Source organism: Apodemus sylvaticus, chromosome 9, assembly GCF_947179515.1.
Source record: "Apodemus sylvaticus chromosome 9, mApoSyl1.1, whole genome shotgun sequence".
NCBI classification, from domain to species: Eukaryota; Metazoa; Chordata; class Mammalia; order Rodentia; family Muridae; genus Apodemus; species Apodemus sylvaticus.
Genome location: NC_067480.1, coordinates 113972176 through 113998871, shown reverse-complemented (window position 1 = coordinate 113998871; position 26696 = coordinate 113972176). Strand labels below are relative to the sequence as shown.

Sequence of the window (26696 nt, the reverse complement as noted above, 5' to 3'; positions counted from 1 at the left end):
TGAATCTCTACACTCTCAGAACAGCTGCCATCCACGTTGACACAGCAGAGGGGTTTCTCAAAGTTCTCAAGGTTTCTTCCTGTGTGGTGGTTATCTTATGGCCCAGGACACATGAGAACCAGATTTCCTAAGACTGCCTGAAAACTTCTTTAAAAAAAAAAAAAAAAACACCATTTAGTCCTCTGACCTAGGCCCAAAAGACAAAAGAAGCAGCAATAAAACAGAGTGAAGCTTCTTAAACTAAGATCCTATCACTCTGGATGCAATTGTCAAGACTTAACCATTATAGGTGATTGATGAGACAGGCAAAGGATAAAGTGCTCATGGGTCAGCAACTCTCCTTGGGGATCCTAGGAGTAAAAGATCTTTTAAAGAGTATAAGATCACATAGAATGATCTCTCAATCACTCTATCATTCCTGAAAGGGGATATATTAGAATGACTTACAGGATGCAGTCTGCCTTATTCCACAACAGCCATATAGGAAGCAAAGTCCAAGAATACAGAAGTTCTCAGTTCCTGTGGCTGGAAGTCTCTGCTGCTCTTCAGTAGAAGATGGAATAACAGACAAGCAAGCTCTAAGCCAGCGAAGTAATAAGATTTACTATCTAGGAGAGAGCAAATGGACAATGTGAAAGCTTTCTTCCTCTGTGTTCTAATATAGGCCCCAGGATAAAGGTGTGACCCAAATTAAAGGTGTGTGTTCCAGAATCAATCTCTGGATTAAAGCTGAGTGTCTTCTGCTGGGTGTGGTGACACATGCCTTTAATCCAAGCACTATCAGAGTGAATCATGCAGGTGGAAATCTATGAGTAGCCTGGTTCCATAGACATATTGGGTTCCAAGACAGCCATTAGTCTTACAGAGAAACCCTATTTCATGATAACAACATCACAAAGTCCTGAGGCTTTCTTCCACCATATCCAGATTAAAGGCCTGTGTCTTTCAAGCTCAAAAAATTCTCATATCTCCTGTTCCTATAAAAGCAAACTGGATGTAAAATGTTGAACTGATAGAAACTGGGAAATATTTCCTCCCTGACTCTTTATGGACTCCTCTTGAGCCCAGGTTACACCCCCGTCCATGGTCAGTAAGTGGAAAATATAAAAATTCACAATATAATAGCTTTGAAATAGCCAGTTTGTGTCTTTGGGGTGGACAAACTAATGTACTAGAATCCTCACCTTTCAGGAATTATAGTCAGGAAAGTTCATTAAATTCACTGTGTCAGCATTTCCTGTTACAAACTACTGGGAAGCCAGGCTCAAGTGTGCCTGCTTCAGGATTTTTCACATCACTGTTCCATGAGTCACTGTGCCTTTCCCATAACCACATCTTCCTTGCTGGTTTACAGTGAGATGGAAAGTGATCTTCCTTTGGCCTCTCTCTCATTTCTCTAAGCTCCCCATTCTCACTCTCAAGTACACTCCTCCTCCATCTTGGACACATAAATATGGGTGAACTCTCTAGGGACTAATTGAAAGCCCTGAGAGCAGTGGGTGTTGTGGCATCACTGGAGACATCACAGGGGATGCCTAGAGCTCTCCAGGATACACTAGACTGTTCAGACAAGGGATTGTTTATGTCATGGGGAACAGGATTTTTCTTCCTGTTAATGCTCTCCCTTTACTGAACAGAAGCTGAGGCGCCCATCCCGGGAGACTCTCCTGGGACACAAATGTTGATCACCTCCATTTCAAAAGTCGCAGGTCTCAGCCACTGAGATTTGTCAATGTCAGAACAATGGGAAAGTGCTGTTCTTTATTTCCAAATGTGTTAGCTGTGGAGACCTGGGTCAGGATGGAGAGAAGAGCCAGCCCATCACATTGGCAGCAGAAGACTTGAGATGTACACTTTCTTCCTAGGCTTTGGCTGCATGAACTTGTTAGAAGGCAGTTCCAGGGTCACCTTCAGCATGTGGAGATTCAGGACAGGAGGGACGTTCTCAGGATTATCTTGCTTGGAGATGATGGCTGTGGACAGGGATCAGGAAAACAAGATGACTCAGATCTGACACTGACTGAGAGATGAAAACAAAGGGTATAGTATAATCTCTGTGTTACATCCTCTGTCAGTCAGGCTGTGAGATACAGATGTCCCTTGACACTCCCCACCAGATGTGCGTCCACATCTGTCAATGAACGTCAAATTCTACATGTCCCAAACAGCCCCGGTCTGTCTCTTAGCCTTAGAAATATGTACAAAAATGTTTTAAAATTGAATATTTTCATGGAAAATAATATATAAAATGGTACACATATTAAACATTTCTAAACTAACTGAAGTGTTAAGTAGAAATATTTTCTCATAAAATTGTAGATTTTCATTGAAAATATTTCTGAATAAAATTGAAGAAATATATAGAAAAAAAATCCAACAAAGAAGGAGAACTACAGGCCAATATCCCTTATGATGCAAAATACTCAATAAAATTTATGCCAATCAAATCCAAGATGATCACTCACTATGAGCAAGTAGGCTTCATCCCAGGGATGCAGAAATGGTTCAATATACCGGAAATCCATCTATTCAATCCACTATTCAAAAACTCAAAGAAAAAATCCACATAGTTATTTCATTAGATGCTGAAAAAGCATTTGACAAAAGTCAGCAACCTTTCATTCTAAAAGTCTTGGAAAAAGCAGGAAATCAATGCTCATACCTAAACATAATAAAAGCAATATACAACAAACCGGTAGCCAACATCAAACTAAATGGAGAGAAACTTGAAGCAATCCCACTAAAATCAGGGACTAGACAAGGCTGCCCCCTCTCTCCATATCTTTTCAATATAGTTCTTGAGGTACTAGCTAGAGCAATTAGACAACATAAGAAGATCAAAGGGATACAAATTGGCAAGGAAGAAGTCAAACTATCACTATTTGCAGATGGTATGATAGTATACTTAACTAACCCAAAAAAACTCCACCAGAGAAATCCTACAGCTGATAAACAACTTCAGCAAAGTGGCAGGTTATACAGTCAACTCAAGCAAATCAGTAGCCTTCCTATACCCAAAGTATAAGCAGGCTGAGAAAGACATTAGGGAAATGACACCCTTCATAATAGCCGAAAGAACAATATAAATATCTTGGTGTGACTCTAAGCAAAGAAGTGAAAGAACGTGTAACAAGAACGTCAGGTCTCTGAAGAAGGATATTGAAGAAGACCTCAGAAAATGGAAAAACCTTCCATGCCTGTGGATGGGCAGGATTAATATAGTTAAAATAGCCATCTTGCCAAAAGCAATATACAGATTCAACACAATCCCCATCAAAATCCCAAATCAGTTCTTCAAAGAAATATAAAGAGTAATTCTAAAATTCATCCGGAATAATAAAAAAACCAGGATAGCTAAAATTATTCTCAACAGTAAAGTACTTCTGGGTTAATCAGTATCCTGGACCTTGATCAATACTACAGAGCAATAGTGTTAAAAAATGCATGGTATTGGTACAGTGACAGGCAGGTAGATCAATGGAATAGGATTGAAGACCCAGAAATGAACCCACACACCTATGGTCACTTGATCTTTGACAAAGGATCTGAAAACATCCAGTGGAGAAAAGATCGCCTTTGCAACAAATGGTGCTGGTTTAATTGGAGGTCAGCATGCAGAAGAATGCGAATTGATCTATCCTTATCTCCTTGTACTAAGCTCACCTCCAAGTGGATCAAAAACCTCCACATAAAACCAGACACTCTGAAACTAATAGAAAAGAAACTGGGGAAGACCCTTGAAACAGGCACAGGGGAAAAGTTCCTGAACAGAACACCAATAGCTTATGCTCTAAGATCATAAATTGACAAATGGGGCCTCATAAAATTACAAAGTTTCTGTAAGGAAAAGAACACCATCAAAAGGAAAAAACAGCAACCAACAAATGGGAAAAGATCTTCAACCCTACATCTGACAGAGGGCTAATATCCAATATATACAAAGAAATCATAAGTTAGACCCCAGAGAACCAAATAACCTCATTAAAAATTGGGGTACATAGATAAACAGGGAATTTTCACATGAAGAATTTCGGACGGCTGACAAGCACCTTAAGAAATTTTCAGCATCATTAGTCATTAGGGAAATGCAAATCAAAACAACCCTGAGTTTTCACCTCACACCAGTCTGAATGGTTAAGGTTAAAAACTCAGGAGACAGCAGGTGTTGGTTAGGATGTGGAGAAAGAGGAACACTCCTCCACTGCTGGTGGGGTTGTAAGATGGTACAACCACTTTGGAAATCAGTGTGGCGGTTCCTCAGAAAACTGGACATGAGACTTCCAGAGGACCCTGCTATACCTCTCCTGGGCATATATCCAGAGGATTCCCTAGCATGCACTAAGGACACATGCTACACAATGTTCATAGCAGCCTTAGTTATAATAGCCAGAAGCTGGAAAGAACCCAGATGTCCCTCAACAGAGGAATGCATACAGAAAATGTGGTATATTTACACAATGGAATACTACTCAGCAATTAAAAACAATGAATTCATGAAATTCTTAGGGAACTCAATGGTACTGGAAAAATATCATACTAATTGAGGTAACTCATTCACAAAAGAACACATATGGAGTGCAGTCACTGATAAGAGCCCAGAAGCTCAGAATACCCAAAACACAACCCACATATCAAATTATTCCCTAGAAGAAGGAAGGAGAGGACCCGGGTCCTGGAAAGGCTTGATGCAGCATTGTAGGGGAATACCAGGACAGAGGAGGGGGAGGGGATTGATTGGAGAACTGGTATAGGGAAGAGGACTTATGGGACTTAGGGGGAGGGGGGAACCTGGAAAGGGAAAATCATTTGGAATGTAAACAAAGAATATAGAAAATGAAAGAAAGAAAGAAAGAAAGAAAGAAAGAAAGAAAGAAAGAAAGAAAGAAAGAAAGAAAGAAAAGAAAAGAGAGAAGAGAAGAGAAGAGAAGAGAAGAGAAGAGAAGAGAAGAAAAGAAAAGAAAAGAAAAGAAAAGAAAAGAAAAGAAAAGAAAAGAAAAGAAAAGAAAAGAAAAGAAAAGAAAAAAGAAAAGAAAGAAAAGAAAAGAATTCTCCCAAGGTGCACTATATTCCTATTCTGGAATCAGAATAGACCTTAGCTCAGAAGTTCACATAAAAAGACACTCAAAAAACCCACATACACATAACTGAAATTATAAAAATTTTAGTTCATTTTACAAAGAAACATATGGGAAAATTGGTTTCATTTTGTTCCATTCTTTTTTTTCTTACATTGTAAGAATATTTTAATTATGTATTTAACTTGACTTTCAATTAATTTAGAAATATTTTATGCCTTCCATTTTATATGTAAAATGGTCCATGATAATCTTGAATTTTAACTTGTTTTTCTATATAATTCTTAATTTTTTCATAAATATTTCCATGTAACTCTTTGACTTTTTCATAAAATACTTCTACCTTCTTTTTCAATTAATTTAGCCATGTATATAGGTCTACTTTTTTATCTGAATAATGTGCCATGAATATCATCAATTTTAACATGTTTTCCTGCATATTTTTTCAATTTCATCAGATTTATTTTCCACTTAAATCATCAATTTTATCAGAAAATGTGTATACATCCTCCTTCAATTAATTCAGAAATGTTCTTCAAGTCAACCAATTTATCCATATTATTTTCCATTATAATCTTCAATTTATCAGTAAGTGTTTATACTTCCACTTTCAATTAATTTTGAAATGTTTTTGATGACAAATTATTTATGTTATTATCGAAGAAAATCGTTAAATTTAACATATTTTATATATTTCTTCAATTATACCAAACAAAATTTCCAAGTAAACCTTCTAGTTTTTAAAAAAATTTTCTACATCATTACTTAATTAGTTTAGGAATGTTTTTATGCCTACCATTTTATCTGTATAATTTTCAAAGAAAATTGTCAATTTTAATGTGAATTTCCATATATTTCTTCATTACTTTAGAAATATTATCCATGTATTTTCATTTATCAGAATGTATTTTACTTCCCTTTTCAATTACTTTAGGAATATTTTATGTCTACCATTTTATTTGTATAATTTTCCATGAAAATTGTTAATTTTAATATATCTTTTTATATATGTCTTAAACTTTGTGAGAAATATTTTCTGTGTCAGCAAATGTATGTAATCCAACTTTAAATCAATTTAAAAATATTTTCAATATTTTTATCTGTGTAATTTTCCATTATAATCTTCAGTTTTGACATGTGTTTCTGTTACATGTGTTGATATAGTTCATCAAATTATCAGAAATATTTTCCATGTATCTTCAATCTTATCAGAAATTTATTATACTTTCTTCTTCAATTAATTTAGATATATTTTCAGTCAAAAATTTATCCATTTTATTTTCTATTATAATCTTCAATTATCTCATAAATTGGAATAGTTTTTATGTCAACCAATTGATGTATTATTATCCATGAAACTTGTCAATATTTTTAAAGTTGTCAATTTTAACACTATTTTCTACATAATTCTTCAATTTGATCAAAAATAATTTCCATGTAAATCTTCAATTTTTCATAAAATAGTTCTACTTCATTTTTTAAATTATTTAGCAATATTTATTATGCCTGCAATTTTCTATGTATAATTTTGCATTAATATTGTCAATTTTGATGTGTTTATCTATATATTTATACAACTGTATCTGAAATAATATCCATGTAATATTTTCCATTTCAATTTTACCAGAAAATGTTTATACTTCCTCCTTCAATTAAATTAGAATTGTTTTTCAAGTCAGCCAATTATTATTCCATGAAAATCGTCAATTTTAATGTTTTTATATATATTTCTTAAATTTTATCAGAAATGTTTATAATTCACTTTTAATTATTTTGTGATTTCTTCATTGCTTCTGATTTTAAGTCTTAGTCTCTCTTGTTCCATTCCACCACCTTTTAAATTGTATTTTCTTCCATTTCTTCAAGTGATTTATTTTTCCCTCTCTAACGGCTTCTATGTGTTTGTCTGTGGTTTTCTGTATTTCATTAAAGGGATCATTTTTATCCTCATTAAAGACATTTGTCATCCTCATGAGGTGACATTTTAGGTTAGACTCTTGTTCTTATTGTTTGTTTGGGTATCCAGGATAGGAGAACTGGGTTCAGATATTGCCAAATTACATTATCTTCTGTTGGTTATGTTCTTGCCTTTTTCTTTCACCTCTTGGTCATTTCTCTTGTTAACTTGCCTGGGCCCCTCTGACTGGAGCAGGCGACTTTGGAGACAGGCAGCGCTGCCTCTGGTTAGGTCAGGCCTTCCGTGTCCATGCTTAGTGCAACCTTCATGTGTCCCCATGTCTCTGATTAAGGAAGACCTCCTGAAAGCCAGGTTGGCTTTGGGTTCTGGGGCAGACATTGATCTGCCCTAGTTTGTGGTGGAAATACAGACTGGAAGGACAATGTGGCTCAGGAAGAGCCTGCTAGATACCATATCTGCAGGTCTCTGTGGCGGTACAAATTGGTGTGGGGATAAAAAAGGTCTGACCTATATTTCTATATATGGAAGGCCACCTGTTTGACAGGTAGACTGTTAGGAGTTGGAGGCACACCCTGTTTTTCATAAATTCAGACAGTATAAATCCTTTAGTTATAAACTATATATAGAATACTTTCTATGAAATGAAAATGGATAGCGGCTATTTCATGTTCCACACAGCACAACATGGAATCAGATATCTGATTTCAATAAGAAATAAAAGGACAACAAACTGAAAATAAGCTATGAAATCTTATTTGTGAGACATAGAAGAACATTTTCTTTTATATACTCATAAAGTACTGTTGGGAATATCTTAAGACTGCAATGCAAATGTATAACTTAATGGAAAATGAAAACAAAAGCAAAACAAAACAAAAAAAGACTCCCTTGATACTCAGGAAGGATACAGTCGTGTGTGCTGTGCCTTCTTTCCAACATCCCAAGTCAATAACATGATCTTAAAAGAGAAAGAAAAGCAATTTCAATAAATACTATTTGTGTTCAAAGGACATGGAGAAGTTCTCTGTAGAAAACCACATGGAGTCTCACCTCTCAATCTTGGCAAAATCAAATTAAAATTTATTGAAGGACCTTTATGTTTGACCGGTAGTCTTTCTATCATGAGTATGGTATGGATCCAAGTCCACTACTCATGTGCACCAAATGATTTCCAAAAGTTTGCCACAGCCCGGGATGGCATTTCCATAGTAGTCACAGTAGAGTAACGAGTCAGCTTCCACACACATCCCCAATTCATTTGAATTACCACCCTGTACACAAAAATATGGACTATCACAATATCAAGGCTCAAAATTTTCCCAAGGTCTGCAAAACTACTAAAAATATTCAAATTGACAGTCATAATTCAAGCAAAGTATGAAACAAACTTTTATTCATAGTATCTAAGATGGTACAATAAACTCCATAGCAAGATTTTATTATAAGCCAGTGAAATTGCAACCATTCCAAAAATGGAGTTAAAGATTCCATTCTGTGTGAAGATTATGAGCCAAAAATAATGTAATTGAAGCAAATATAAATCAAATTAAATGTTCGATCTGTGTCACTCATAGTAATCTAACCAAGTTACATCAATTGGCAAAGCAGACATACATGTGTGTTGTTGCAATATAATCCAAATCAGGACCATTTCAAAACAAACACCAACTTGACATGGTTGTAAAATATAAGATATACACTAAGATTAGCAATACATTTCTCTCTCAGAAATGGCACATTAATTCTTTCATTTCTTTGAGAAAAATGTATGAAAATGTTTTCAAATTCTTAATGAGTTGTGAACAAACATCAACAAAGAAATGTTTCATCAAATGCCACTGACTGCCAGGGACTGATTATCAGCCAAGATATCAGTATATCAACTCAGTGAATGCCCCCACAGGTAGTGATATTGGACAGAATGGGTGATGAATCTTTACAAATACAGGCTTTTTGGATTTAGCATAGTGACGTGTTCCCCAGATGACAGGAATCACAAGAAGTTTGAAGATATTTTGTAAACATGACTAGCATACAATATCATATGAACAACAGAGAGAATGTTCAACTCCTGGATCAATATTTCATGTGAGACTGCGCTTCCCTACACTAGACAGTGGAAGACATAATGTCCCATGATTCTTATCAGAGTGTGAAAAATATCGAACTTTTATGACCTTCTAAACTCTTGTTTATGGAATTTCTGTTGAAATCCATTGTGTTCGTACATATGGCTGTTGACACATATTCTGGCTCAACCTGCCCAGGAGAAGATTGTTCTTGGGAATTATTCCATGCATACAAATGAAATCATGGCACCTGAGGATGGAGAACATGACCTCCAAAACATGTTTTCAGAAATATGAATGACATCATGGTACCTGAGGATGGAGAACGTGATCTCCAAACCATGTTTTCAGAAATGTTTTGATCAAAAGTTTTCAGACCTCAGATGTAAAGCTTGAGGCCAGATTTTTCTCAAAGTATCCAGGGAGCATGACATAGTTTGAATGGAAAGGAATTGCAAATATAATTATGTGAATCTCCAGACAGCAATAGTCTTAAAACAGATACTTAGTTGTAAATGTGTGTGTTATGTTTGTCTGCATAAGAAACGGATTTCACAACTGCTACATTGGAGGACCTAGCAGACATGAAGAAGCTGTATGCTTTCTCTATTTCATTTTTGCTCCTGAAGTTTTTTCCCTTCTTGTGCTGTTTGACAGAACCCATTTGCTTTTGGAGGATGAAAAATAGTGAAGATAATGATGGAGATTTGAGAAGTGACTGTGGTTTTTTACTTTGGTCAGAGGAGGGACCTATTGAAGACAATTTATATAATAAAATGATTGATTTTAGGTAAGTCATTAACTTTATTTTCTGCATCAGTGTCATGAATTAGAAATATGTTACCCCCTGTAACTTTAGAAACGACTGCAAATTAACTATTACACCAATCACTATTTTAATAGCTTCAAATGTATCACAGTTTAGTATGGCTTTAATACATTGGGCTCCATCTCACAATGATGGAAAATGACTCTTGATTCTCCCTCTTGAGTATTTGTTGATATTATGTATTATTGAAAGATGTCTCTTCATCTGCCTTGAATTCACAATTCCCACCTTTATTAACAATTCAATATGAAAAAACAGCATCACTGACTATATTCAATTGCCTGCCAATGATTCCTGTATGAGCACACATCTAAATGCCTTCATAAAATGGTTATCTAATTTTGGCCTACAACAGTTGGGCATACATTCATTCATTGAAAGATTTCGGTATGTTTTGGTTTACTGTACCTGATTACAAGTATAACATTACATATATACTTGTGAATATACATATACTTTGCTTTATAAAATAGTCCTTAAATGAGAACCTCTTGAAATTCTAGATTTAACTCTGAATGTGGGAAAAGGCTGCCAGGCTTCATATTCTGTAATGAGAATTAACTTTTGGTTCAATTCCACAAATACCCAGACACAGAATATACTTATTGTCAGGATCAGAATAATGGTCAATATTTCTGCTAACTATTGAATAAATCTAGGAGAATAAATATACTTCTTTTTGAGAAGAAGATGTCCTCAATATCTAAGATCCTAAGCATGAGATGTTGCCATATGTGCCTGGAGATAATGGGGTAAGGTGTGTTGAAATAACTCACCTTTTAGCTAATCAATGCGCTTTGGATTTCTTACTTTCATGAAGCAAGGTTTCCTGTGCTTTTCTGTCTCTGATGCTCATCACAACTCTTATTCAATTTTCATGTCTTTGGGATTTAAATAACATTTTTTTCCATTTGTAGCCACAATACACTGTACACTTTGAAAATAATGGTTGCTTCATATGATTATTTTTCACTGTTAGGTTAGTATGAATTTCTCTTCTGATGTTTTCTGTATTTTTCCACACTTCATTGGAAAATAGTGGAAATTATCCTTGGTGACACTTTCATAAGCCATAAAATGATTTATATCTAAACATATATGAACTGTGTCATTGCACTTATCAGGTTTTAGAAAGAAAAACTTATCTCCAAGCATTCAATTGAAAGTCCAAATTTCATGAAAAGAGTGTGTTTGGTATGTTTACTCCTGATGAGAAGTAATAGGAAATAATAACAGATGAACTGCTAACTGGGTTGGAGCAGATCAACAAATTTCTTAGGCAGGGAAGATCTCTGTGCTCAGACACCATTTAAAAGATCGCAAAGATTGAGGAAGAGTGAAGTGATAAGAGAAATCTGATAGGTTTTTAATAAATTGACATACTAACAACATAATAAAAGTTAATATTAAATTAGTGCATAAAACAGCTCAAATGATAAAATCTGGATATGTGGTATATTATATCATTGTGTGTAATTTGAAATGGATGAAAAATTTAAACGAAATATATTTTTAAATAATAATTCTGTTTGATGAATATTAACATTTGAAAATAACAAAAATGTGTTCTACAAACATCATAGATATATTATTGTGCAAGAACTTAGCATTTTCATAATATTTAACTTCAAAATGTTTATTCTGTTTGGAAATTTGTAACATATTCCTACTGATAAAATAATGTCTTTCTTTGTAAAGCAGATAACCATTTTCAAGTATAATGATTGTTAGACAATATACACACATACAAAACACATTTTAAAAACACTCACACAATGCCAGGTTTTATCACATAGAGCTTTTGAATATATATTTTTTGTTTTCCTTTATTGGATATTTCCTTTATTTGCATTTCAAATGTTTTCCCTTTTCCTCTTTCCCCTCCAGAAACTCCCTATCTCATCCCTCCTCCCCTTGTCTTATGAGGGTGTTCCTGCCCACAACCTCCCACAGTAACTTTACCACCCTGACATTACACTGGGGTATCAAGCCTTCACATGACCAAGGACATATCCTCCCATTGAAGCCCTGCAAGGCCGTCCTGTGCTTCATATTCAATTACAGCCATAGTTCTCTCCATGTGTACTCTTTTGTTTGGTTGTTTAGCCCGTGGGAGTTCTGGGGTTTCTGGTTGGTTGATATCGTTGTTCTTCCTATGGGCTGCAAACCCCTTCAGCTCCTTCTGTCCTTTCTCTAACTCCTTCATTAGGGAACTGATGCTCAATACAATGGTTGTCTAGAGCATTCATGCCTGTGTTTTTCAGGCTCTGGCAGAGTTTGTCGGGAGGCTGTTCTATCAGGCTCCTGTCAAAAAGCATTTCTCGGCATCCACAATCGCGACTGGGTTTGATGACTGTATATGCGATGGTTTTTTTTGACAGTCTCTGGATGGCTCAATGTGTGCTCCACACTTTATCTCTTAGGAGTATTTTGTTACCCCTTCTAGAAACGACTGCAGAATCCACAATTTGGTCTTCTTTTGGAGAATCATTTGGTCTGTGAGTTGTGTCTTGGGTGTTCCAAACTTCTAGGCTAATATCCACTCAGCAGTGACTGCATACCATGTGGATACTTTTGTGACTGGCTTACCTGACCAGTTTTGTTGAGTATAGATATTTGTAGTAAGATCAATTTTTTTTTAATTTCCTCAGTTTCTGTTGTTATGTCCCCCTTTACATTTCTGATTGTGTTAATTTGGATACTGTCTCTGTACCCTGTGGTTAGTCTGGCTTAAGGTGTATCTATCTTGTTGATTTTCTCAAATAACCAGATCCTAGTTTTGTTGATTATTTATAGAGTTCTTTTGTTTCTACTTGGTTGATTTCATCCCTGAGCTTGATTATTTGCTGCTGTCTACTCCTTTTCGATATATTTGCTTCATTTTGATCTAGAGCATTCAGATGAGCTGCTAAGCTGAGAGCGTATGATCTCTCTACTTTCTTTATGGAGGCACTCATAGCTGTGAGATTTTATTTTAGGACTGCTTTCATTGTGTTCCATAATTTGGATAGGCCCGACTTTATTTTCATTAAATTCTAAAAAAAAAATCTTTAATTCCTTTCATTATTCTTTCTCTGACCAATGTATTATTGAGTAAATTATATATTGAGTAGTAGTTATATATTGAGTAGTTGTTCAGATTCCACGTGTATGTGGGATTTCTGTTTTTATTGTTATTTGATATCAGTCTTAGTCTGTGGTAGTCCCATAGAATACTATGGATTAATTCAATATCCTTGTCTCTACTGAAGTTTGTCAAACCATATGGTCAATTTTTGAGAAGGTAGCAATATATGTCTTAATGGTTCAGTTATAACATTTTATGCTCTTTAATTATGCCTAATCCCCAAATAAAATCATGTAAGTTTTGAAAAAAATTAATTCTCAAAGTTAGATAAAAGATCCTCAGCTGCATATATGGTTAAGTATGCATTAATAATAATTTCAGGCTATGAAAATATACAAATATAAAAGTTGAACAAAATTTTTGATGTATTATTTGCTTCTCAAAAGACACAATATTATTAAGATGTTTGATGTATAAAATCGTTTTAAATAATTAAAAAGGAAGGAGACTATGTTGTGTGTTTTGTATGAGTATCTTTTAAAAAATATATCTGTTGAATTACATCTCTAAGATTATTTTATACTGTCTTATTCAATAGGACTGTATTCTACTTCAAGGATGGCATTGAGACATAGAACAAATTACACAAATATAAAATTTATCATATCATACCATAGTGCCCTATACCTATGAATTCTTAATTTTGTATTCAACACTAAAGATGACTCATTCGTGAGACTTATTTCAAGACATTTAGTTAGAAATTTACAGTGTATCATAGTACAAACTATTGCAACTGAAATGTTATGTTTCACACATCTCCCTTAATCATCACTATGCCTTGTTTTAGAATACCAGCAAGAAGATACAAGTTTTTTCTGGTTATGTTTTTTGCTACTGAGGAGATTAATGAGAATCCTTATCTTTTACCCAATATGTCTTTGACGATTGCCACCATGCTTGGTCTGTGCCAAGATACATTGGGAGTTCTGGATATAATACATTCACAACAAAACTATAGTGAGAATTTTATTAATTATATCTGTTGACAACATGAAATTTGTTATGTAGACCTTACAGGCCCATCATGGAAAACATCCTTAAAACTGTCAATTCATTTCCAGACACCAAAGGTAAGAATGCATGACATTGGATGAGTCAACAACATTAAATTCCATTTAAATGTGCCAACAAGAAAACTTTGACAGCATGCATTTATGAGTGTCCTGCTACACATTCAGACAGACACAGACACACATAGGCTGTGTGTGTGTGTGTGTGTGTGTGTATGTGTGTGTGTATGTGTGTATGTAAATCTATGTATATCTATACACACACACACATACATATATATACAAATCTATCTATCTATATATATCACTGTATATACATATCAAAATATAAATGTACATATATAGAGAGAGAAAGAGAAAGAGAAAGACAGACATACAGACAGAGAGACAGAGATAGAGAAAGTGTGAGAGAGATAAATATATAAATTAAGGAATTAAATAATCAGATCACAAATGTACTGGAAAAACAGGCACACTGTGTTCTAGAAAGTTCCGACTTGTCAGAAATAGTCTAGAATCTAAAAGGAATAATACATGATATTTAGAATATATTCGTACTATCCTTGATAGGAGTTCAGAAAGGTGAGATATATTATTTGAATATAATTCCAAACATTCTAATAATCATATTCCTCATGTGGATGTTTCATCCTCTCTTCTACATTCTTTAGGTCATTTAATCCTAACCTAAGTGACCATGACCAGTTTCACTATGTCCATCAGATAGCCACCGAGGACACACATTTGTCCAATGGCATGGTCTCCTTGATGCTTCATTTTAGATGGACTTGGATAGGACTGGTCATCTCAGATGATGACCAGGGCCTTCAGTTTCTCTCAGATTTAAGAGAAGAAATGCAAATGCATGGGATCTGTTTAGCTTTTGTGAATGTAATACCAGAAACCATGCAGATATACACAACAGAGGCTATGATATATGATAAACAAATTATGGCATCTTCAGCAAAGGTTGTTATCATTTATGGTGAAATGAACTCCACTTTAGAAGTCAGCTTTAGAAGATGGAAATATTTAGGTGCTCAGAGAATCTGGATTACAACTTCGCAATGGGATGTTATCACAAATAAAAAGGAATTCAGCCTTAATTTCTTCCATGGGACGGTCACTTTTGCACACCACAGCGGTGAGATGCCTAAATTTAGGAATTTTATGCAAACTATAGACACTGACAAATACCCAGTAAACATTTCTGAGTCTATCCTGGGGTGGAATTATTTTAATTGTTCAATCTCAAAGAACAGAAATAAAATGGAACATTTTAAATTTAACAACACATTGGAATGGATAGCACTGCAAAAATATGACATGGCCCTGAGTGAAGGTTACAATTTGTATAATGCTGTGTATGCGGTGGCCCACACCTACCATGAGCTCATTCTTCAACAACTAGAGTCTCAGATACCAGCAGACTACAAAGGAATATTTACTGACTGTCAGCAGGTTAATCAATGTGATCTTTTATATGGACCCAGAGAAAAACATGCATATTTGTTAGAGATTATTCTCTCAGTTGAAAGATTTCTGCACTGCAAAATTCACTAATTTATTTTTCACTTGGATGAATATCATGCACAAGGAAAACATTTCATAGGAAACAATAATTTTTTATGATATCAGTGAGTTTTGTGAAAACATGTCTCAACATTTCATCAAATGAGTTCAAAAATTAAAATAGAAGCCGAGGGTTTTATAATAAAAGCCCTAAGTGATGACTAAATTAGAATATTTTTCTAAAGAGTGATTTTTCAAGAATCAGTACTTATGCTGTAACTAATACTTACTCATTTAAATTAACAATGATTTACAAAACCACAAATGATTAACGCTGTACATTTTATTAAGTTTCTGTTTACCTCATATATGTTCACTGTCTTTACATGAGAGACCAGCAGCCATTCTTTATTTTCACACACATTCAGAATTCCCCTTCATTTGTGCATACATGGCTACATTTTTAAAAATGTATTTTGGAAAACATAAGCGCACATACACTCATACACATTCACATAGAAAATGCTACTTGTTACATGCTAATCAGTTTTTGCACAATTTACCGTCGAACATTAATATAATGTATATAAATTTTCAGTTATCAATGAGGTATATATATTTTTTATTACATGGGACTATTTCAATGCTGCTCTTTTGTGAAAAACATAAGGAAATTAGGGGAAATTCTCAATTTTGCTTTCCCTTTATTGATATGCACATGTAAGCATCTAATGATGGATCTCATTTAGGTGTCTTCCTTGCTGAAGACCAGGATATTTATGAACCCTGTTGGAGAACTGGTGAACATGAGACATAGGGAAAACCAGTGTATAGATTATGACATTTTCATCATTTGGAATTTTCCAAAAGGATTTGGAATAAAAGTGAAAATAGGAAGCTATTTTCCTTGCTTTCCACAGATGTAACAACTTCACATAATTGAAGACGTGGACTGGGCCACAGGAGGAACTTCAGTATGTATACCACAGATTTTAGTTGTTTTCAAGATATCTACATTTTAAAACATGAGGCACTGAAATAATATCTCTGTGGTTAATTCCAATTGCTACTTTTGCAAAAGACCATGCTCAGTTACAAACACCAATATCTGTTACCTCTCAACTCTATGTAAATCTTGTCATAGAGATAAAAAGCCTCTGTATTCCAAATGCCTATTCTCTACACACTACAGGAATATATTTATTAAATTAATATATGTAATGAAAAATTTGAAACTATATGTATACCATGGAATTTTTTAATTCTATAACAACATCTATATAGCCTAATTAAATATAGAATGTATTCTTTAACAGAAACCTTTTTCCAGATTTTTTATTTATGTATATGTTATTGGTAATTGTATTTACTTACATTTCACATGTTTTTCTACTTCCCGGTCTCCCCTCTTCTGTAGGGGATTGCCTTATCTGGCATCAGTGGGAAGTGAGCTCCTTGCTCCTGTGCAGGCTCAATGCCCCAGGATAGGGGTAGGCTAGAATGATGAGACAGGAGTCTCATAAAAGCAGGGGAAGGGCAGAGGGGAAAGAGATTCAAGTTATTGTTTTAAACTTCATTAATTTTAGGGCAGTCTTATAAAACATATTTTGTTCATATCAATCAAATAACTTTTTTTTGATTTACCCTACATTCTCTTTCCACAAACCTCAGTATTCTGATTCTTTTATTTATAAATCATGAGAAAAAAACCTGATGCAACGTAAGCATTCTTTTTGGATATATCAGTTTAGGAAGTAAAGTTTGAAATTGCCACAACCTGAAAGTTACATATATAATATTGTATGCTGTAGAAAATATTGTACAGCATTTGGTGTACTGTAGGGAAATACAAAATAATAATGTGTCTGAAATTGTTAAGAAATACTGGTTCACAGAGGAATATTTACAGCCATATCTGTTATTGTCCCATATATATATATGGTTCTTTATATATATGATGTATACATGAACTACACACACACACACACACACATACACACATACACATACACACATTCACTCTTTTACACATATTATATAATATTTATATATTGTCTCAGGTTCCATCCTTCTTGTGTAGTGTGCCATGTACTCCTGGATTTAGGAAAACTCATCAGAAAGAAACAGCAGACTGCTGCTTTGATTGTGTTCAGTGTCCAGAAAATGAGGTTTCCAATGAAACAGGTACATGCATGCATGGAGAAAAGAATTGCTAAATTTGAATACCTTCTCCTTCCAAACTAGAAAAGTTATATGGCCTAAATGGAAACTGAAATCCTAAAATCTTCCCATTTCAGAACTTACTCCATTCAATAATATCAGCTTCTTTTGAACCCAGCAAATAACCTGCAGACTCTTGTACAAACAAGACATTTCTCTCACAGTATGCTGGTTTCTGGTTTTATATTATGCAGAAAACCTTTAGGAGGACAAACATGTGTACCAATTGTTAAGGATGAATTTTTCAGCATAATCTAGGAACATATTTATTTTTCTTTGATTTTTTTGTACAAAGAAACTTGATTAGTTGATCAGTCCATAATCTTTCCCTCAATCATCCATCTTAGTTCCTGACAAAGACTAGATGCTCAGGGTAAGAGTTGTTGTTTTAGGAAATATATTTTAAGATGTGAGATGAATGCCAGGCAGTGGTGGCACATGCCTTTAATCCCAAGACATTGAATGCAGAGACAGCTGGATTTTCTGGATTACAAGGCCAGCCTGGTCTACAGGTTGAGTTCCAGGAAAGCCAGGACAGTACAGAGAAACCCTGTCTCAAAAAAGCAAAACAATTCAAAACAATAAAAGGTAGATGGCTTAAGGGATTGAGCATTTCCTGTCAAACAGTAAGAACAAGAGTGAAGATTTCAAGAGTGAAGATTTCAAGAAAGAAGAGATGGCATATTACTTATCATCAGTCACCACCTACCTAAGTCAAGAGAGATGATTATGAATAGCAATTACCTTCACGCCACCTTGGAATGAATAGTGGGAAATAAAGAAATTGTACCAAAATGAGAGGAACATGCAAATGTTTATGAGACAGAGAGTGTCAGGAATGAAAATATTCCTTTAGGCAAACAGTATTTGCATGAGGAATTGTATGTTCTGGTTTCTATAGGCGATACTGTCAATTGCCACCACCCAAAAAGCAAACAAAGTACATAATGCATTTCATCAACAGACATCAGTAACTACCCATGCACACTACCCTTTTCTATGAATAGTGATTTTATGGTTTGAAGAATTTAAAAAAAAATCTGAGATCATGCATATTATAATTTATCATATATTCTTTCTTTTTTGTTTAATACATAAATTTTTTCCATTCCATTTCTGATCACGGTGCTTTGTTTCACTACAAAACATAGGTAAATAGAGAGCAATCTTAAGTCAGTTGTCCCTACAACAACAAGGAATGGATTAGATGCTTAATACCAAAATATTTAGTGATATATTCTCTGAATAATACAAATACATAATTATTAACTACATAATTATAATATCTTATATTGTTTTATTGTTTTTGCCAGCAGATATGGAACAGTGTGTGAGATGTCCAGATGATAAGTATGCCAACTTCGAGCAAACCCACTGCCTCCAAAGAGCTTTGTCATTTCTAGGTTATGAAGAACCACTGGGGATAGCTCTAGGCTTCATGTCTTTGTCCTTCTCAGTCATCACAATTCTAGTATTCATCACTTTTGTGAAGTACAAGGATAATCCTGTTGTTAAGGCCAATAACCACATTCTCAGCTACATCCTGCTCATCTCACTAGTGTTCTGTTTTCTTTGTTCATTGCTCTTCATTGGACATCCCAACCAAGCCACCTGCATCTTGCAGCAGACCACATTTGGAGGATTTTTCACAGTGGCTGTTTGCACAGTATTGGCCAAAACAATAACTGTGGTCATGGCTTTCAAGCTCACTACTCCAGGGGGCAGAATGAGAGGGATGCTGACATCAGGGGCACCTAACTTGGTCATTGCCATTTGTACCCTGATCCAACTTATTCTCTGTGGCATCTGGTTGGTAACATCTCCTCCCTTTATTGACAGAGATATACAATCTGAACATGGGAAGACTGTCATTATTTGCAACAAAGGCTCAGTCATTGCCTTCCATGTTGTCCTGTGATACTTGGGTTCCTTGGCTCTGGGGAGCTTCACTGTGGCTTTCCTGGCTAGGAACCTTCCTGACAGATTCAATGAAGCCAAGTTCCTAACTTTCAGCATGCTGGTGTTCTGCAGTGTCTGGATCACCTTGCTCCCTGTCTACCACAGCACCAGGGGGAAGAGCATGGTGATTGTGGAGGTCTTCTCCATCTTGGCTTCTAGTGCAGGGTTGCTAGGGTGTATCTTTGTCCCAAAGTGTTATGTTATTTTAGTTAGACCAGATTCAGATTTTGTACAGAAGTACAAAGATAAATTGCTTCATTGAAACTTTCATAGTAGGAAAATGTTAGATGATACTCAACATAATTTTATTTGTCTTAAGAAATGTAGTACTTAATCATAGAAAATTTTTAAGGGATAAACAAATTAGAACTTACATACAGAACAGTACTATTCATTGTGATACAAATGAACAAAGTTTGGTTAAAAATGGGTTTATAAATAAGTACACAATACTGAAGAAATTGAGAATAAGGCATCTCAGTTGAAGAATGGCTACCATCATGTTGGCCTGTGGTTTGGTGTGTAAGCCATGTACTTGATAAATGATTAATATAAGGTGATGATAGTGACGGTGGATGATACCCACTCTAGGTAAGTTTTTCTTGGAATTATAAGAAAGAGGACTGCAGACAACATGGACCTGTAGCCAGTAAACAACATTATTCCACGTGATTTCGTGGGGTGCTTGCATCCAATGTCATACCTTGGCTACATTCAGTATTCTGTGACCAAAGTACATAAAATATAAACAGTTTTTTCAAATGTTTCTCTTGATCATTTTATGTTTTTTGTTTCTTTTAGAACAACAGAATTAAAGATATCACCTAAATGTTAAAATGCCACTTTTGGGATTTGGGTTAGCATAGATTTCTGATGCAATAAAAATCACTTATTTCAAAAGAGAAACAAGAGGGCAATTTAGCAGAGTGTAAAGCACATGGACAGTGTTGCATATGACAGCATAGAAGCACTGGACTTTGGAGTAGCATTAAAATGTACTAGACATTTCTTAAAAATATCAATTAACCTAAAAGGAAAGAAATATTTTAAGAAAAGTTCAATGGGCTTCAGATTGTGCTCTGTAAATTTTTTTTAAAAGAAACACAATTTAATTAATAAATGAAAGTCTCATTAAATGAGTAACATCACTAATAGAAATGTTCCCCACAAGACCTTTACTACATTAAGGTTGGCTCTGGCATTATATATAGCAGAGGAAGGCCTTAGGCATCAGTGGGAGAACTGGCCCTTGGTCCCATGAAAGCTCAATGTCCCAGTGTAGGAGAATGCCAGGGCTAGAAGGCAGGAATGGGTGTGTGGGGGTACAAACCCTCATTTAAAGAGGAGCAGGGCTGGTATACAGAGTTTCTGGGGGGAAATTACATTTGAAATGTAAATACATAAAATATCAAATTAAAAAAAATGATACCACTAGGATTCAGGCATTTCTGTAATAGAGCCAATCAATTATCACAGATAATGAACCAAAATAGACACTGCATCCTTTTGGCAACCTCTGTGTTGTTTACGTTGTTCAGTGGTGTGCATTGATTGGTCTATAGGTCGTTTTCTTCCTCGACATGACTTTTTCCCCTTTTCCTTTATTTTAGCCTCCCTATCTCTCAAACACCTCCTGCAGATGCACTCACATGGAAGCTAGAACTTAATCCTATTCATCTCAAAGCTCCCAGCAATGCCTTCCATTATTTAAGATCCAAGGCATGGGTGTTTTTGCAAAGTCTTGTTCAGCAAACCACATGTCTGTTTCACAACAAATATGGAAGAAGAGCTGTTGTTGATGGTAAAACTAGTCATAGTTATAAGAAGTCATCCACCTTCTCTATATAAAAGGCAGTTCTGAACTATTAATTCATGACATATATTTAAAATCTGGGCCTTTATATTCCTAGCATTGAAATGTTAGGAAAAACAACCAAAAACTTAAAGCCATATATCTATAACATGGAATAAAAACTCTGAGCAGTCTGTGGATCAATATAGCTGAAGAAAACACAAAGATTGGAATGAGGCCGTATGATTGGATTGTCCCCACAGACACAGACTTTTAAACAATTCTTACCTTAACAGCAATTAAACTGATGTAGCATATGTGGCTACTTAAGTAGAATTGCACTGTTGCAATTATGTTACATTAAAGACACCTTGCAGACAGACAGCAGCTGAGTGGAGGGTTTGTGAGTTTGTGAGTCCAGTAGTACCTTGGCGACATTTTCATCTATTCAAACTTTGTCTGCTGAGCTTCTAGCACAAGCCAGCACTGTGCTAGAAAAGGCTGCTGTGTAAACACCATGAGCCTTGCCCTCACATTTTTCTTTTTCTTTTTCCCCACTTTTTAAAAAAAAAAATTGCATTATTTACAAGTCGAATAGTATCCACCTTCAGAATAAGTTACTCCTTTGAAAACCCCCTTTCCCACCCCCTATCCCCCTGCTCAACCGCCTCCTCCCTAATTTCCTGACTTGCATTCCTATGTTCTGGGGAAATGAGCCTTCACAGGACCAATGGCCTCTCCTCTCACTGCTGTCTGAAATGGTCATCTTCTGCAACATATGTAGCTGGAGCAATTGGTCCCTCCATGTGTACTCTTTGGCTGGTGACTTAGCCCCAGGGAGCTCTGGGGGTACTGATTGGTACATATTATTGTACCTCCTGCAGGGCTGCAAATCTCTTCAGCTCCTTGGGTTCTTGCTTTAGCTGCTCCACTGGTACCCTATGCCCATTCTATTGGTTGGCTGTGAGCCATGGGTATTTTGATCCACTTTTCAAAATGGATAAAATTATTCATACATTGGTCTTCCTTCTTCTTGAGCTTCATGTGGTCTGTGAGTTGTATTTCCAGTATTCAGAGCATTTGGGCTAATACCAACTTATCAGCAATTGCATAACATGTGTGTTCTTTTGTGATTTGATTACTCACTCAGGATGACAGTTTCTAGCTACTTCCATTTGCCTAAGAATTTCAAGAAGTCATTGTTTTTTAATAGCTGAGTAGTAACACATTGTGCAGATGTAACAAATTTTCTGAGATGTGTGTTCTTTCCAGCTTCTGGCTATAATAAATATTGCTGCTATGAACACAGTGGAGCCTGTACCTATAACAATACCATACAGTTTCTTTTTATCACTATTGCTCTGTAGTACTGCTTGAGGTCAGGGATGTTGATTCCCCACGAATTTTATTTTTGAGAATAGTTTTCACTATCTGTTTTGTGTTTTTTGTTTTTGTTTTTTTTTACCCTGAATGAATTAGCAAATTGCTTTTTCTAACTTTATGAAGAACTGAGTTGGACTTTTGATGGGAATTGCATTGAATCTGTAGATTGCTTTCGGCAAGATGACCACTTTTACAATATTAATCCTACCAATCCATGAGCATGGGAGATCTTTGAATTTTCTGAGGTTTTATTCTATTTCTTTCTTCACTGATTTGAAATCCATATCATACGGATCTTTCACTTGCTTGGTTAGAATGTGTGACTATTGTGAAGGGTGTCATTTCCCTAATTTCTTTCTCATCCTGTTAATTCTTCGAGTAGAATAAGGCTCCTGATTTCTTTGAGTTAATTTTATATCCAGAAATTTTGGGACCTCAAAATAACACTGGAACACACTGAACCTGATAGAAGTGAATGATGGGAACAGATTTGAACGTCCTAGCACAAGAAACAGCATTCTGAACAGAACATCAGTAGCGCTGGCACTAAGATAAACCATTAATAATTGACACTTCATGAGACAAAAAACCCTTTAGAAGGCAAAAGACACAGTAAATAGATATCTTGAATCCCTAAGAAAGAGGAAAACAATTTTACTAACACCAAACAATCATAGGCATAACATAGAAAATGTAAAAAGAAATCAAGGAAATAAATGTTTAAAGGGCAAAAGATTCAGTTAAAAATTGGGTATGTCCTAAATGAAGGAAAACAGTAGCAATGGTTCAAGGACAGTACACTTATAAACGACTCCCACAGTCAGTGCTATATCCATTAAAAAACAGCATGAAATTATAGCTTAGGTACTGATAATCTGCCCCATCTGATTTTAATCCTTAATATTTTCTCATTTGTCAGATGGACATGAGAGTTTCAGCCATCTTGTCCACACTATAGTTAGCCATGGAAAATGAAGGGCAGAAAAAGCACAGAATCTAGCTGAAAAAAAAAATCAAAGTTTGTTCTAACATTTTATAGTTGGTATGTGATTTTTTTAATAAGTGTTGTTTCAAAGATGATAAGCTAATGTGCTAATATAGGACACATTAAAATGCAGAAAGTTGCTTTATTTGGATGGTAGGAGAGCTTTCTGCCAATGAATCTGATTTCTGCCCCATCTGATTTTAATCTTTAATATTTTCTCATTTGTCAGATGGACATGAGAGTTTCAGCCATCTTGTCCATACTATAGTTAGCCATGGAAAATGGCTAACTGCGTGAAAAGGCAAAAACGGCATTCAGATACAGGTCAACTTGCTTGAATTTAAAGAATGACAATAAATTACAGTTGAATAAAATATAACTGTATTTGACAAGTGTCTCATGTTTATTTCTGAATCAAAAAGTCAAAGTGAGCTGGCAACAATTTGATTCTTGCTTTAGAGACTCTGTTTAGGCATTTAGCATTTTATATCTCAGCCTGCATATGTTTAATATAATATAAAACTAATGTAGAAACATGGCATGACATTATACATGTGGTCCAAGATACAATTCACAGTTCAATGAAGCTCAAGAAGAAGGAAGACTGAAGTGTGCCTTGGTCCTTCTTAGAAAGTGGAAGAAAATAATCATAGGAGCAAATACAGAGACAAAGTGTGGAGCAGAGACTGAAGGAAAGGCCATCCATTGATTGCCGCACCTGGGGATCCATCCCATTTACAATCCTCAAACCCACACACTCTTTTGGATTCCAAGAAGTGCTTTGTAAAAGGTGCCTAATATAGCTGTCCCATTAGAGGCTCTCCCAGTGCCTGACAAATACAGAGGCAGAGGCTCACAGCCAACCATTAGACTGAGCATGAGGTCCCCACTGGAGGAGCTCGAGAAAGAACGTAGGAGCTGAAGGGGTTTGCAACACCATAGGAAGAACAACAATATGAACCAACCAGAGCTCTGAAGGACTAAACCCCCAACCAAGGAGTATACATGGAAGGACCCATGGCTCCAATCATATATTTAGCAGAGGATGGCCTTGTCTGATACCAGTATGAGGAGAGGCCATGGGAACTGTAAAGCCTCAATGCCCCAGTATAGAGGAATGCCAGGATGGGGAAATGGGAGTGGGAGGTTGGGGGAACACTCACATAGAAGCAGGGGGATGGTGGAGGGGATAGGGATTTTTTGGGGTGGATAACAGGAAAGAAGATAACATTTGAAATGTAAATAAAGAAAATATCTAATAAAAATTTAAAAAAGAAGTATCTTTACTTTTAAAATTTAAATATAATTACATCATGTCCCCATTTCATTCAAACCTTCAATTCTTCCTGTGTATATTCCTCAAACACTATCATTTTCATCAATACTTGCATATTCATAGTGTCCATTTATGAATGATAGATAGATAGATATAGATTAGATTAGGTTAGATTAGATTAGATTAGATATAGATATAGGTCCTGCATAGAGAATACAGCATAACTTATGTGTCAAATATTTCAGAACTGAATCTCTTCCCTTCCATAGATTATTTCTCCCAATTTCTGTATTCATTGGTAGTCTGTAGTTTTCTTCATATGGTTGAGTCCTCATGAAATTCAACACATCCATGGTAGTATGTTTATCAATGTTACGCATTTTCCATTTTCCATTAGGATGCCAAATTTATAAGACATCATGGAGGCCATCCCTCCAGCATTTATAGGAGAATATTCTCAAAGAAAATGTCCTGTCCCTCTGGCTCATGCAACATTTTCAACTTCTACTTTCATCCTAAGCTTTATATGCAATTGTGTTGTAGATGAATAATATAGGGATAGACACCACACAATCTCTTATTCTCTGAGTTTTGTTCTCTTTGGTTCCCCATAATGGGACCTATCTGTTTCAATCCATATTTTTCTTAAGAGGGGTGAGAGATGCAGTGTACTGTGGGTATAGGGATAAACATTTACAATGCAGTTAGGAATCATGTTGGTTTAGTAAAGCGGCAGTAGCAGATTCTCTTCTATTATCCATGACTTCTCTAGCTCTAAAGACTTGCCTAGGTTCCCAAAAATGCTTTGAATTCCTCCACAAAGCAGAAAATATTGCTAAATTGTTTTGATCTATACTTGTAACCTAAAATCAAAACAAGATAAATATCCAACAAAATTTGATATATGCATGTGTTCTAGGACTTGGTTTTCAAATACTACCAAGACCACAATTATATTTCATGAAGAACCAATGGATACCAAGTGAGAATTGTATTAAGAAAATAAAGACATTCATACCAAAACCAATTTCCACTGTGAAGTGGTCACTTCATTAATACCAGGACTAAGAAGGCAAAGAGGCAGGTTATGTGCCCAAGGCCAGCCTGGTTTTTAGAGCGTGTTAGAGGACTGACATTTCTAGGAATGTGTAATGATGGCATGCCCTATAGTGCTAGGGGTCATGACTCAGGTTTTTCTGATAATAAAGCAAACTGTCATCCCCTGGGAAAACTTTCAATCAGGGCATCTATAGAACAACAGCTCATAAATGTTTGGAAACCCAGTCTGCAGGAGGGCAGAATCTAGTTGCAACCTCACACTTGTCCCTCAGTCTGTGGCTGTTACAATACAAGCTTTGTCTGATCCCCTTCCCAGGACTTGCTCAGCACCTAATGCCACTAGAGGGAAGGGATACAACCACACTTCTAACCTGTCCCTCTGAGATGCTAAGTTAAAGCATTTGTCTGACTTATTGGAATGAATGAGTGTATCCAAGAATTAATTCATCTCCATCAGCAGAAACCCTATGACATGGTTC

At 35.5% G+C, this 26696-nt stretch overlaps 1 pseudogene; it reads left to right on the top strand.

Annotated features, from left to right (window-relative positions):
- Positions 1–9646: 9646 nt before the first annotated feature.
- On the top strand, positions 9647–19984 carry LOC127692677 (vomeronasal type-2 receptor 116-like; annotated as a pseudogene).
- Positions 19985–26696: the final 6712 nt, after the last annotated feature.